Source organism: Otolemur garnettii, unplaced genomic scaffold (assembly GCF_000181295.1).
Source record: "Otolemur garnettii isolate 467f Iridium unplaced genomic scaffold, OtoGar3 scaffold00175, whole genome shotgun sequence".
Classification (NCBI taxonomy): domain Eukaryota; kingdom Metazoa; phylum Chordata; class Mammalia; order Primates; family Galagidae; genus Otolemur; species Otolemur garnettii.
The window spans coordinates 1,018,017-1,031,275 of record NW_003852570.1 but is presented as its reverse complement, the minus strand read 5'-3'; positions in this window follow the sequence as shown (position 1 = coordinate 1,031,275).

Sequence of the window (13,259 nt, the reverse complement as noted above, 5' to 3'; positions counted from 1 at the left end):
TCACGCCCTTGGATGGAAATACTAGTTGATTAAGTTGCCTAAGATAGTTTTTCAAAATTCACGTCTGAGTCCAAGAATCTCTAGTGATTTTTAAATATTTAAGATTCTGTCTAGTTTAGTCAGGAAACTGAGTTTACTAAGTGTAGTTTTCACTGTTGATGCACTACAATATGTTGAGCATCTTGTAGATCTGAGGTTGAATACATTGAGTCAATTCTTGAGTTATATTCAATAAATCAGTAAGTGGAAAATTAATTTAGTTCTTTTTATGTTGTTTTGTGCAGGGTCTTTAACAGCTATATAAGTTGTATAGTGTCGTTGTGCTGTGATCTCTTTTTTTCTTGAGAAAAGGCCTCAAGCTGTCCCCCTGGGTAGAGTCCTGTAGCATCACAGCTCACAGACCTCCAACTCCTGGGCTCAAGTGAGTCTCCTGCCTCAGCCTCCCAAGTAGCTTGGACCACAGGCACTCGCCACAATGCCTGGCTAATTTTTTTTTGTTGCAGCCATCATTGCTGTTTGGTGGGCCCAGGCTGGATTCGAACCCACCACCTTAGGTGTATATGGCTGGTGCCTTAGTCACTTGAGCCACAGGTGTTGAGCCTATGCTGTGATCTCTTAGATGACTCTGTAGTTTACCTAATTGTGTATCTAGGTTAAAGGTCTCCCTAATTTCACTTGATGATGCATCTGTGTCCTCTTCCTCATTTTCATAAGATGATTCTCACTGGGTTTATCCATAATCAACTCTATATTCATCTGTAATTAAGGGCCAAGCAGAGAACTTGGATAAATGAGGAAACTTCACTTAACTATTGTATTTTTCATACAATGTTAAGCCATTAATCTTTGAGAAAAGTTGGAAGATTTGATGATATCTCTATTCTTGATAGTTTTTCCCCTTAATTCTAATTTTTTGCCTATTTTCTAGATGGGTGAGCTTGTTACTAGTATGACTCCCACTCCCAGATAAGCATCACCGTGCTTAACTGATGTGAAATTCTGCACTACCCAGACAGTTTCTATCAATATAGAATATTGTACATGTCTAGGTTTTTTGAATTTAACAAATAAAATATTTTTCATCTACCCTTAGAAAGTCTGATAAAAGTATATTGCTCATTACACTTTTCAAAGTAGTTCAGAATGTATTACTAAGTTGCATTTATGTTTTGACATTTTTTAAATTTTTATTAAATCAAAGCTGTGTACATTAATGCACTTATGGGGTACAATGTACTGGTTTTATATACAATTTGAAATACTTTCATTAAACTGGTTAACATAGCCTTTATCACATTTTCTTAGTTATTGTGTTAAGACATTTATATCCTATACTTAGTAGATTTAGCATGTGCACTTGTAAAATGCACCATAGGTGTGGTCCCACCAATTACCCTTCCTCCACTCATCCTATCCCCTCTCGTCCTCCCCTCTTTCCTCTTATTCTTGGGCTGTAGTTGGGTTATACCTTTCATATGGAAGTGTGGGTGCTTATAAATTAGATACATAGTAGGGCTGAGTACATTGGATACTTTTTCTTCCATTCTTGAGATACTTTGCTAAGAAGAATATGTTCCAGTTCCATTCATGTAAACATAACATAGGTAAAGTCTCCATCTTTTTAAAGGATGCATAGTATTCCATGGTGTACATATACCACAATTTATTAATCCATTCATGGGTCAATGGGCATTTAGGCTTCTTCCATGACTTAGCAATTATGAATTGGGCTGCAATAAACATTCTGATGCAAATATCTTTGTTACAAAGTAATTTTTTTGCCTTGTGAATATATACCTAGTAGAGGAATTGCAGGATCAAATGGCAGGTCTATTTTTAGATCTCTAAGTGATCTCCAAACATCTTTCCAAGAGGAATTTGTTAGTTTACATTCCCACTAGCAGTGCAGAGGTGTTCCCTTTTCTTCATATCCATGCCAACATCTGTGGTTATGGGATTTTGTGATGTGGGTTAATCTTACTGGAGTTAGATGATATCTCAAAGTGTTTTTGATTTGCATTTCTTTGATGATTAAGGATGATGAGCATTATTTTTTCATGTGTCTGTAGGCTGTATTCCTGTCTTCTTCTGAGAAGTTTCTCTTCAATTCCCTTGCCCACACTGGGAAAAAGCTGCTTTTGGCTTAATGATTGTCTCTTATTCTAATCCAGTGTGCACTTAAAGTCGTTATTTGCAATGATAGGACACATCTTTCCATATCTTGGAGATACCATTGTTAGTGACATATTAGGATACAAGAAATTGCAGTGACATAAAAGAGATTTCCTCAGGAGTTTTCAAAACATGAATCATAATTAATCAAGTTCTTTCCAAGCAAAAACAGGATTCTTTTTACAAGAAAATATAAATCTCCTTTGGGAAAATTAATCTATGTCTTCAAAGAACATCTTTAAAACATACTTTTGTAAGTATTCTTATCATATGTACCAGTTTTCATCTGTCCTGTATAATTAATTCTGTACTTGATGTTCTGAAGACAATTTTCACTCAATAAAGTAAAGGCCTTAAAATACGTTAGGCAAGAATGAATCTTGAGATCATCTAAGCTAGCCTCCTGTCCTCAACAGGTAGGTTTTATACTAATTATACATATAAATGAGGATAGCAAGGCCAATAGGTCATTTGTCCATGATCACTGGGATTTGTTAAATTTATTTAAAGGCCCACATTTATCATGAAACTATCATTTTCAGGGCTACTCTCAGGTTACTTGTTGATCATCATTTTTAGATTCACTTCTAGGTATGTCTCTTACTATTTGTCACTGAGTAAGACTAGTGCCACAGAGGTCTCAATTCATGACTTCTGTTTTTTGTCCTGAAAATTTGGGTGACTAGGAAGATGGTTGACCATTTTCCATAGGCTTTCCAGAGTGCATTTTGTCCTGGAGATGCTTTAATTCTCTGTCTCACTTCTTTAGCTCCATGTTATTTACCTATTATTGTTTCTTTTTTTATTTATTACTTTTTATTAAATCATAGCTGTGTACATTAATACAGTCATGGGGTACAGTGTGCTGTTTTTGTATACAATTTGAAAATTTTTCATCAAACTTGTTAACATAGCCTTCATGTTATTTTCTTAGTTATTATGTTAAGACATTTATATTCTACATTTACAAAGATTCATATGTACCCTTATAAGATGAACCATAGGCGTGATCCCACCAATCACCCTCTCTCCACACCTATCCCTCCCCTCCCCTCCTTCTCCCCTTTCCCCATATTCTTGGGCTATAATTGAATTATAACGTTCCTATGAAAGTTATAAATATGTGTTCTCAGACATACTCTCTTCTTGAAGACAATGAATTAATCAAATTAATTTTATATGTGTCAACTGTACAAAAACTTCAATAGGAAATCTTAAGTTAACCTTATTTAAAAAAAAAAAAAACTAGATTTCTAGAAACTCTAGGACACACACACACACACATTCACTCTATTTGGTTGCTTAAAAATGCATAATTACTCTTGTCCCTGAATTCTCATGTATTGTTTCTTTGAAATCAGCCCTACTTCCCATCCTAGTCCTTGGAAACCCTTTGTTCTCTGTATCTTTGTTTGCTCTCTCCAGAACATCATATAAATTGAATAATACAATTTATAGTTATTTTAAGTTTGGCTTATTTTATTTGGGAAAATGAATTTATAATTTATCCATGTCATTGTATAAATAAATTGTTTTTATTGCTGAGTAGTATTCAATTGTATGATAATGCTACAACTTGCTTATGAATTCACTTGTCCTTTAAACTGAGTTGTTCTCACCATTTTTCTTCCTCACCCCTTAAGTAGGGTTATCCCCTAATGTGTTTGCTCTTTCTATATATTTATTTTGCCTGGGTCAACGGATTCTGGTTAACAACACTTAATTGGTTTAATCATAGATGACACATAAGTAAACTAAGTTTTAGATTTGATTCTAAATGGAAAGGACATAGCGCTATCAGTCAGTTTTTTGGTTAATGTTGTTTGTGAGGTACAGAAATTCATTACAGATGAACAGAAGCAGTAAATGTATAGTATTATAAAGGTACAGGGACAGTTCGCAAAATCCAAGGCATGACACACATTCTTGTGAAGTAATGAAATCAAGAATAGAAAATCATTAAGAACACTAGCAAACATTCTCACCTCTACTTTTCCCTGCATATCTAATTTTTAGTCTGTGCCTCCCTTCCTTTCTTTCTTTTTCTCTCTCCTCCTTCTCCTCTTCCTGCACCCTCTTTTTCTTTGTCCCACCTTCTGATTTTGACTTCCTATCAAGCTTTCCAGGTAACTTCATTTTCTTGTTGTGCATATATCTAAACATGGCTGTTTCATAGATCCTAATTTTATGTTTTCTCAAGTCATCCCCTACCTAGAGAACAGAGATCAGAAACTAATCCTGACTTCTTTTTGCAATCACCACTTCCAAATTCCTGGGATGGACAATATGAATGGCTCAGATTAGTCATATGTTTACCTTGGGCCAGTGGAGTAGAAGATCCATCCCTATGAGTGGGTAGGGACCAATTCTGAGAGGAGAAGATGTGAATTGGGCAACCACTATAAAATGCAGAAAATGACTGAATAAATGGGGAAGTAGCAGGGAATATGTTACACAGAACAAGCTAGTTTATGTTATGGTAACAAGCATTCCACAAATCCGAATAACTTAAAGCAACAAATCTACCCTTTCCCATTCACCCCACGTGTCCCCATGAAGGTCGCTTTGGTCTCTGCTGAACGTAGTCTCTCAGGTATCCAGACTTACAGACTCGTTTACATTTCATCGTGTACTTCCAAAGTTTCTAGAGCAGGGAAAAAGAGGTCTGGAAAGTCATATAATGACAATTAAATGCTTGGTTCTGCCCATGATACACGTCACTTCTGTAATTTCACTGTCCAGAGTTAGTTTGTAAAGATATTAACTTGAAGTGGACAAGGGAAGAACTATATTTCCTTATGTACCTGAAAATAGAGATGAACCACATATTGGTGAACATTAGATGTTTCTAGGAATCCAACATGTCTACTATGTGGCTTAATGGCAAAGCTTCTAGCCTAGGAGTCAAGAAACCTGGGTATATCCAGGAATTTACTGTGTAATCTTAAATACAGAAGGTCACACAGTTAAGTTCATAAATTCATCCTCAAAAAAGTACTTTGAAGACTATACTAAGTGCTGACATCAGTGCTTAGCTTCCATATGGGAGTACTTTGAAGATGACCACAGTAATATTCAGCAATGAGGTACGTGCCACTTTTTCCAAACTTAATTGGCAGGCTTGTAATTTATATGCCCTTTCTGGATCTCCATTTCACCATATATAAAATACAGAAATTGGACTACATGGTGTATTAAGGTCCTACTACCTCTAATATTATGGCCCTGTCATTACTTTGATGTACTACTTTGAAAAAGAAACTTCATATTTAGTTTCCTTATCTGTTAAATGAGGGTAATAATTATGATGCTGCTTACTTCTCAGTTTAATCTTCATGTAAAGATCAAGTTAGCTGATACTATGAGAGAATTTTTAAAATTAATTTAAAAAGCATATGAATGTATAAATGCAAGGTTTCATTGTCATTGCTGTTGCCAATATTGCTGCTATTATTATACCTAGCTTTGGAAAATGTTGCTACTATTAATATTTCTACAAAATTGAGATAACTCTGGAATTAATATGACTGCAAGGGATTCATCAAGGACAGAACAAAAATCTGCCTTAGGATAGAACTCACTTTGCTACATGGTAAGAGGTTTGAAAATATTACTATCTGGATGACTCCCTTAATGAGCTAGAATCTTTGTCCCATATTACTGACTCAATTCCATAGAGGACATCTGCACTTCCTTTATATTACACAGGAAGAAAAAAAAAAGATCTCCAGTGGCCACCCAGGACCACTGTAGCACCGAAGAAGTGGCACATATGGTAGATTCTTGAGAAATACCAGATTTCTTTAATTTTAATTGTTTTTATTAAATTATAGCAGTGTACATTAATAGTATCATGGGGTACAGTGTACTGTTTCTGTATACAATTTGAAATACTTTCATCCAACTGGTTAACATAGGCTTCATATCTTTTTCTTAGTTATTGTGTTAAGACATTTATATTCTACATTTAGAGAGATTCACATGTACCCTTAGAGGATAAACCATAGGCATGATCCCACCAATCACCCTCCCTCCACCCACTATCCTCCCTCGCCTCCCCTTCCTCTCCCCTCTCCCCATATTCCTGGGCTAAAATTGGGTTATAGCTTTACATTAGTTTCATAGTAGGGCTGAGTACACTGGATACTTTTTCTTCCATTCTTAGGATACTTTGCTAAGAAGAATATTTTCCTGCTCCATCCATGTAAACATGAAGGAGGTAGTCTCCATCTTTCTTAATGACTGCATAGAGCCCACTGATACATGAATGGATCAATAAATTGTGATATATGTACACCATGGAAATACCGGATTTCTAAATCCAGTGCAAAACTTCAGAGGACTTTCATTTTGGGGGGTTTCTCATCAGCTATGCCTCAGCTATGTGAGCATAGAAATAAACTATTAGTGCTTTTATTCTAAAGCATACAGAAAAATCCCATGTTCTGATTCTATCCTTTATATGAGGTCATACACACTGTAGATAAGGGGGGTAATTTTGGTAGTAATTTTTATTAATTCTGCAAGTCTACTTAGCTATACGTTTTGGCCTGCAGAAATTTTTAATTTAAATAATAATCTATCTTATCTTTTGAAAGTATTTTAATCATTACATTAAATTTTCTCCCAATTTATTAAATTCCCTTAGGTTAGCATGTGTATGAATGTGTATTGTGGAAGAAAGTTTTTTTTTTTTTTTAAACGCTTAGTAATTGATGGACTGCAGTGGACCAATTTTTTAAATAACAGTTGAGATTAGGATTAAAATAAATTCCTAGTTTGGTATTTAGCAGTTGACAAACATGAAGAAACCTATTAGTGATTATGCAATAATGCAGCCTTTGCAGGGTCCCACTGGCAATGGGAACCTTGCAAAGCCGATGCTTAGTTGGCAATTTTGTGGTAAAAGATCTGCTCTTGCAATCAGAGCTAATTTGAAATAAAGACTTCTTTTTCTACCGCTTGATTTGCAAAATGATCCTATCCTATTTGTAATATAGATTCCAGTTTGTATAATAATCTTTCCAGATAGTTTTTACTCTAAAATATCTCCTTGTAATTCTTTTTCTCCTATTGTATTGTTCCATTTCCCTTCTCTTTTATTGTGCTCAAGCACCTTCATAATTTATATCTGAATTTTCTGTTATCTTTAAAATAGAATTTATAAATTGTATTTTAAATTTTTCTTGAGGTAGAATGGGCAACATATCTATGGTGGTTTGAGGAAGTGGGCAAAAAAACCCACTTGTCTCTAAATGCTTACCCTAGCTATTGTCTACTTGCTGTATCTGAATTAATGTAAGTGTAATTTTGGTGTTTATATAGACCTCTTAAAGTAATTAAAAATGTGTAGTTTTCAATTTTGCAGGTCATGGCACCTATATGGTTCCCAATTTTCTCCAGAGCAGGGACTTTGGGATTGAATGATACTAACCAACCTAAGACTGATTGATACATCGTGATAATATCCTATTAATTTAAACTAAGGATATTTTTCAGTAACCAAAATAGTTATGTTCATCTCTTTATAGCATCTCTTAAATTTAGAGACTCCTAGAAAATCTGAGTTAGTAAACCAGTAGGTTAATAAGTGAGCATAACACCTGAACGAGGGTTATGAATCATCTTGAAAAATTTGGAATATTTTGTCTTTGTGTTCCTACTCTTCAACAGAGACCACTTTCTCATGTTAAAAATACACGTCTCCCTTGAATTGTGCTAAGTGATGAAATTCTTCCTTTTAGGTTTTCCATTGTCTAGATTTTGTATATACCACATATCCATAGTTTTATATAAAGGACACATAATAAACAAATTTTTAAGTATATAGTACAGTATTCTTAATTATAAGATAGTGTTGTACAGCAGATCTCTAGAACTCATTCATCTTGCATGACTGAAACTTCATACTTATTGAACATCAATTCCCAATTTTCCCCTCCTCAAAGTTCCTGGTGATCACCATTCTACTCTCTGATTTGACAAATTCGATTACTTTAGATACTTCAGATAAGTGGAATCACATGCTTGCTTAGCTTATCTCACTTAGAATAATGTTTTCCAGGCTCATCCATGTTATTGCATATTGCAAGATTTCCTTCTTTTATAAGACCAAATAGTGTTCCATTCTATTTACTTACTATATTTTCTTTAGTCATTTATTTTACTTTTAAATTTGAGAAAAAATTAACTGTTTAATTACAAATGTAAAATACTAAAATTGACCAAGAAAGTGGTAAAATACCTTGACATATAAAGAAACTTAAAGACCAATTTCTTCAAAAAGAGATTATAGTTAGTTAATTTTCTTATTCAATTACATATAAACGTTATGGTTTTTCCTATTCAATTATGTGTCAATTTTAAATCACATAAAAGCATGAATTCTGCACTTTTAATTTTTTTAGTTGCAGTATGATCAACATGCCCCCCAAAAGCTGTACATATTTGTTGAATCTATATTTCTGCATTTGATGATAAGTAATGATCATGAAACCATTACCATAGATAATATCATGAATTTAGCCATCACCTATACAATTTTCCTTCTTCCTCTCTTTTTGGATGGTAAGAACATTAAACATAAGATCTACCCTCTTCACAAAATTTTAAATATACCATACAATATTAATGACAATATGTAGTCTTGCATAACTGAAACTAGTTACACTTCAACTAAAAATTCCCCAATTATTTCTCCCCTCACTCTGGTTATCACCATTCTGTTCTATGCTACTGAGTTTGACTAATTTAGATTTCTCATACCAGTAGATTCATTCAGAATTGGTTATTTTGCATTTGAATGGTTTAACTTAGCATTATGTCCTCCAAGTTCATTTATGTTGTAGCAAATGGAAGGATATTTTTTCATTTTAAAGGCTGAATAATATTCTTGTATGTGTGTGGGTGAGACATTTTATTTATCCATTTATTCACTAGGAACACTTCAGTTGTTTCCATTTCTTGGCTATTTTGTAAATAATGCTGCAATGCATATGAAAGTGCAGACGTCTCTTGGAGATCTTGATTTCAACTATTTATGATACATTGTAGAGATAAGCACCCCATGCTCAGACATGGCAGTTTGCTTCATTGTGCTACCCAAGGAGATTGATTCTGAGAAAGATTTCTTCAAAGATGGAGCTTCTGCACCTGCCTATAGATATGCAGAAATATGCAGAATTTCTCTTTGTTAGGAATTCTGGAGAATCAGCCAGAATGTGGCTGGGAGCATGAATTCCTGTCCTCCAGCGTTGGGTTCTGTTCTCATCTTCTTCCTTCATTAACATTATAATCTCTAGTTTCGGTTTGGGCCAGCAAGAACAGACATTCAGTCTCCCTTATGCTTTTACTCTAAACAAGATCAATTGTATATGTGTTCCTCTGCCTTCACACTGAATTGTAATCTTAATGGTGGCTTCCTAATGTTACTTCACTTCTTTGTATTTGTGTTAAATTCTTACTGAATTTTTGAAAGTATATAAGATAATCAGTAAAGTTAGGCCGGGTCACTGACCAGAGCGAGGCCTAACCTCCCTTCAAATCAATCATCCCATCTTCAGTTCCTTCTCCCTGCGTCCCCGATCAGAGGCTCCAAGAACATTTTCAATACATGAAGGTCATTATAAAGGTTTTGAGATAGAATGTGTTATGGCTCTTTATTTCACTTCTAATAAATTCAGTTGACAGTGGTGTTCTTTCTGATTCACCTATGCAAGTTTGAACTTACTCGATCTATTGATGTTAGCATCAGATAAGGAGGTTGGAAAGAGAGCACTTTTGCACAGTGACTTTCTATTATTTTAAAAGTGGTTTAAGTGGAGACTATATATCTTTTATATTAACCTGGATTGAGTTGGAATATAGTCTTCCTAGCAAAGCATCACAATAATGGAGAAGCAAGAATTCAACGTACTCAATTCTAATATGAAGGCAGTAAATGATCTTATACAAGGTGAGGGGTAGGGAAGGAGGGAGCAGGTAGAGGGGAGGAGGAAGAGGGATGAGGGATTATGGCATATGACACACCTCTTGAGGGCAGGACACAATTATAAGAGGAATTTTCCCTAACAAATGCAATCAGTGTAACCTAATTCTTTGTACCCTTGATGAATCTCAAAAAATAAAAAAGAAAAAAAATGAGTTAAATTAGTACCAAAGATTTAAATGTTTGCAATGGGCTTTGCAAGACCCTACTCCTTTCAAAATGACATTTTTTTGGTAGTTCAAGAATTTATAAGAGGCAAAACTTTACTGAACATGGGGAAAGGAGTTTTGACTGGTGAGAACAATGACTGAGAAAAATGTTGCTACTGTGGAAAAAATGGGTTACAGAAACAACCAAGTAACATTTAAAGACACTGAAGCAGTATTACAGACTGGATTGTTTGGCATTTGGTCCACTGCTGAGTGTTAAACAACAGCATTCCTACTGAGTATTCTCAGTAAGTGTCAATAAAGGAAGACAAAAACAGGACTGTGAGGAACCATCTGGCCCCATGACAATGTGTCTGCCCACACAGATAACGTCACCATTCAGCTTCTGGAATCTACAGAGATTAAATTTATGACTCATCTATCCTACCATCCTGATCTGACCCCATGCAATTATTTCCTATTTCATACTTTAAAAACTTGCATGTGCAGAAGAAGGTTTTCCAGCCCTGAAGAAGCTATGAGCTTACAGCACTTGAAGAAAATGAATGGAAAGACTGTTTTCAAAAATAGTTTAAAAGAATGCAAAAGTATAAAGAATGCCATGGAGATTATTTTGAGAAAATATAGTAATGAAAATGATTTTATATTTTATATATTTCTTTGTATCTCAAAATTTTCGTAGTGTCCCTTGTGTACCCAGAAGTGGCATTGCTGTATAATATGTTAGTTCTATTTCCTTTTTTTTAATTTAATGGTAACTATGTACATTAATGCATTTTTTGGGTACAGTGTGGGGTTTTCACACACAATCCGAAACACTTCCATCAAACTGCTTAACATAGCCTTCATGTCATTTTCTTAGTTATTATTTTAAAACGTTCACATTCTACTCTTAGAAAGATTCACTTGTACCCTTGTAAGATGGAACCTCAGAAGTGATCCCTCTAATCCCCCTCCCTCCACCCATTCCCCCCTCCATTAGTTCTATTTTCAATGTTCCTGGAAACCTCTTTAATGTTTTTCATAGTGGCTGAACGATTATACCTTGCCAACAAGAGTTCATAAGAATTTCAGTTTCTCCACATCCTCTTCAATATTTATGTAATATTTTCTGTTTTGTTTTGTTTTGTATCATACTTGATAATTAGCCTTTCTAAGAGGTCTGAGGTGATAACTCATTTGGTTTTGATTTTCATTTATTGATAATGATATTAAACATCGTTTCATATAACTGGTGGCCATTTGTATGTCTTCTTTGGAGAAAGAAGCTAACTTTTTAATCAAGTTATTTTATTTTTTGATCTTAAGGTGTAGGATATCCTTATGTATTTGGGGTATTAACTTATTATCACATATAGGGTTTGTAAATATTTTCTCCCACCACTAGGTTGTATTTTTAGTCTGTTGTTTCCTTTGGCATGAAGAACCTTTTTAATTTGATATAATCTTGTTGTTTATCTCTCCTTTTACTCACGGTACTTTTGGTATCATATTTGTTAAATCATTGTCAAGACCAATGTCTTGAAACTTTCCCCCTTTGTCTTCTTCTAGAAGCTCTATACATTCAAGTCTTATGTTTGAATATTTAATCCATTTTCAGTTGATTTTTTGGGAGGAGTATGATATAAGTTAAAAGTTCAACTTCCTTTTTATTTATTTTAATTAATTAATTTTATTTTATTTTATTTTTTGCAGTTCTTGGCCAGGGCTGGACCTGAACCCGCCATCTCTGGCATATGGGGCTGGCCCCCTACCCCATTGAGCCACAGGCGCCAGCCCCCTCTTTTTTTTTTTAACATATGAACATTCATCTATCCTAACTCCCCACAGATACTATTTTTCTTCATTGTGTGTTCCTGGCACTGTTTTTGACAATCACTTGACCATATAACCATGTTTTTTTGATTTTTTTTTTGAGCTCTTTATTCTGTTCCATTGGTTTGTATATCTGTTTTTATGACAGGAAAATACCATTTTTATTACTGTAGCTTTGTAATATGTTTTGAAATCATAAAGTGTGATGCTTAAAGCTTTGTTCTTTTTTTCTCAAGATTGTTTTGAGATTTTTATATGCTTTGAAGTTCCATATGAATTTCAGGTTGAATTTTTCTACTTATGCAACTATATTTGGGGATTTTCATTTGAATTACATAAAATCTGTAGATTCCTTTGGGTAGTATGAACATTTTAATAATACTAAACCTTCAAATCCTTGAACATGGGTTAACTTTCCATTTATTATGTATAATTTATTTGAGCAATGTTTTGGAGTTGTTAGTGTGCCAGCCCTTTAGATCCTTGGCTAAATTCATTTCCAATAATTTTATTCTTCTTGTTGTTATTTTACTTTTATTCATTTATTCATTTATTTTTGCAGTTTTTGGCTGGGGCTGTGTTTGAACCTGCCACCTCTGGCATATGGGGCTGGCGCCCTACTCATTGAGCCACAAATGATGCCCTTCTTGTTATTTTAAATAGCATTTTTTAAAATTTCCTTTATGGACTACTTAATGCTGGTGTAGAAATACAACTGATTTGGTATGTTTATTTAATGCCCTGCAATTTTACTGATTTCATTATTAATTCTAACAGATTTATTGTATGAAGTCTGACAATTAATTTCACAAAAGTATCTTAGAAAAGTGTACATAACTCATTGCTGAATATCACTACAGTCATCTTCAAAGTACTCTGCTTGGGAAGCTATGCACTGAAGCTAGTTTGCCCTTCAAAGTAATTTTGGAACTCTTTGTCTGGAGTGGCTATCAGAGCTGTTGCCTATTATCATTGATGTTCAGAATTTCATAAAAATGTCTTCCTTTTAATATTTCCATTATTTGGGGGGTAAAAAAAGTCATGGGGGCCAGATCAGGTGTGTACAGAAGGTATTCCAATACAGTTAATTGTTTATTAATTAAAAACTTTCTCAC